At 40.7% G+C, this 1936-nt stretch overlaps 1 long non-coding RNA gene across 1 annotated transcript; it reads right to left on the minus strand.

The window, feature by feature from the left end:
- Positions 1 to 324: 324 nt before the first annotated feature.
- Positions 325 to 1634, minus strand: LOC128615042 (uncharacterized). Its single transcript, XR_008387137.1, has 2 exons — positions 1226 to 1634; positions 325 to 597 (listed from the first exon to the last, which is right to left on the minus strand). It is a non-coding gene; the product is annotated as an uncharacterized LOC128615042 (long non-coding RNA).
- Between the last annotated feature and the right edge of the window lie 302 nt (positions 1635 to 1936).

Below are 1936 nucleotides of genomic sequence, written 5' to 3' on the forward strand. Positions count from 1 at the left end.
TTCCAGCTGGGTTTTGAGGTTTCTGATTTGCAGTTTGCCCTTCTACCTGATGCATTGTGTAATGAGTAAAGACTGAGGAATTTCTTGGTGAATGTTGCATAAATGTTTGATCTGTGGACAGTGTTTTAGCACAATGTTGGTGTTTAGAACTTTAATGCCAAAATGTTTTTGATTCCACATGAACACTAGTATTATTATAGCAATTGACATTATTTTTAAGAAAGTACATATCAGTATTTAGAGCAAAATTATCTCTGGACTTAAGTGACAGTTGAGCAAGAGGTGGAGTTTGGCAAACCCAAATGTGGAACACAGACACAGGAGTTCAGGATAAACCGGCTTTTATTAAGAGGGAGTGAGGGTGTGTGAGACAGGTGAGTTGAAATAGGGTGGTGGAGGTCGGGATTCGAACATGGGTCCAAAGCATGAGGGTTGGATCCTCAGTTGAAGGGAGTGGGAGACTGCGCATGAGTAGGCTTAAACTTGGGTCAGTGGTTTGAGAGCCGAGTGCAGAGTCGGTGAACCAGGAGGAAGGTGGGGCTGGGCATAGCAGGAAGTGAGCCGAGAGTGAGCAGGCAGGCAGCGTGAGCAGTGAATCTGGAACAGGAGGAGAAACGGACAGGATAAGCACAGGAAAACTCGACAAAGAAAACACTGGAGGGTCGTAGCAGTGGCGGCTGGTGCTAAATATTTTGGGGAGGGCGCAATGAAAACTGAACATAGCACCGTCAGTAATATGGGACTGAATGTAATTGTTAAATAGCCATTTAACAGGTGATATAACAATGTATCAACTTAGCTAAAATGCTTAGCTAAAAATGGAAAATGCAACTCTTAAAGTATGCAATAAGGTACCACGAATCAGTGAATTTGAGTTTAATGTGGGTTTATTATCAGTAATAAAGTATCACTCAAAAAAGCTGTAATCACTCAAAAAAACACTGCAATGTTGCCTAAACAATGGCCAGTAGCACTACTTGAAAATAAATTTTGCCCTTGCCTTCTAATGCCAATACTGTAGCCTTCATCTAGTTCTTCAGCAATACTAAGCTTCCCCAAAAAAGTGTAGCCTCATAGCACTGTCTAGATGGCTGCTGCTACTTTCATGCCATTTGCATTTTTCAGAAAGATGGTTTAAGTCTCGTACTCCCCTTGTTGTCCACGACGTTTCGGTGCCAAGACTTTGAAACAGCAAACAAGGAAAACAATAAAATACACGACTTACTTGCGTACATCTAGCCAACGCCAACTGGAGAAACCCCGGGTGTAAACTTGTCCATGATCACCTGACTGCTGCTGAATTTGTAAGTTGGATTGATCTGGTCCAAGCTCCATTATCCTTTTTTTTCTTCATTTATAAAGACAAAACCAAATTGTCTTTCATCTGGAAGAAATGTTGTGCCTTCTAGATTATTAACAATCTCTTGCAGTGCCGGTCAACTGACACGCTGTTGAGGGTGAAAGAGAGTCGTTGAGTATGGTCCAATCACATGAGGTAAAAAAAATATAAAAACAATATTGATTCACTAACAACAAAAGTGGGAGTGTCTGGGGTGCAATGAGCTGTGCCCCAAGGACAATCTGAAGCAAGCCAATTAGAGAGCAGCATCAAGTCACCTGCTTTTCAAAAGTTTAAGGACCTACATATGCACTCATTTGGCCGGCACCCTGCGCACACATATGAATGAAATACAATTTAGATTTTTTTTTATTTTTTAATAAATGCTAACTTGACTAAAAGGCAAATCGTATGACTAAATAATTTTATTTCATAATTATTTTTCAATATATGTTTAACTTATGTTTACCATGTTTAAGTAGCCTTCTTCTCTTTATAACTTGACGGGTGCAGCACCTCAGTGCCTTCTATTGACCAACCACCACTGCTGGACATGCCATGAAAAGAAATGTGAGGAAGGCTGGAAGCGTCTGTCAC

Source organism: Ictalurus furcatus, chromosome 11 (assembly GCF_023375685.1).
Source record: "Ictalurus furcatus strain D&B chromosome 11, Billie_1.0, whole genome shotgun sequence".
NCBI classification, from domain to species: Eukaryota; Metazoa; Chordata; class Actinopteri; order Siluriformes; family Ictaluridae; genus Ictalurus; species Ictalurus furcatus.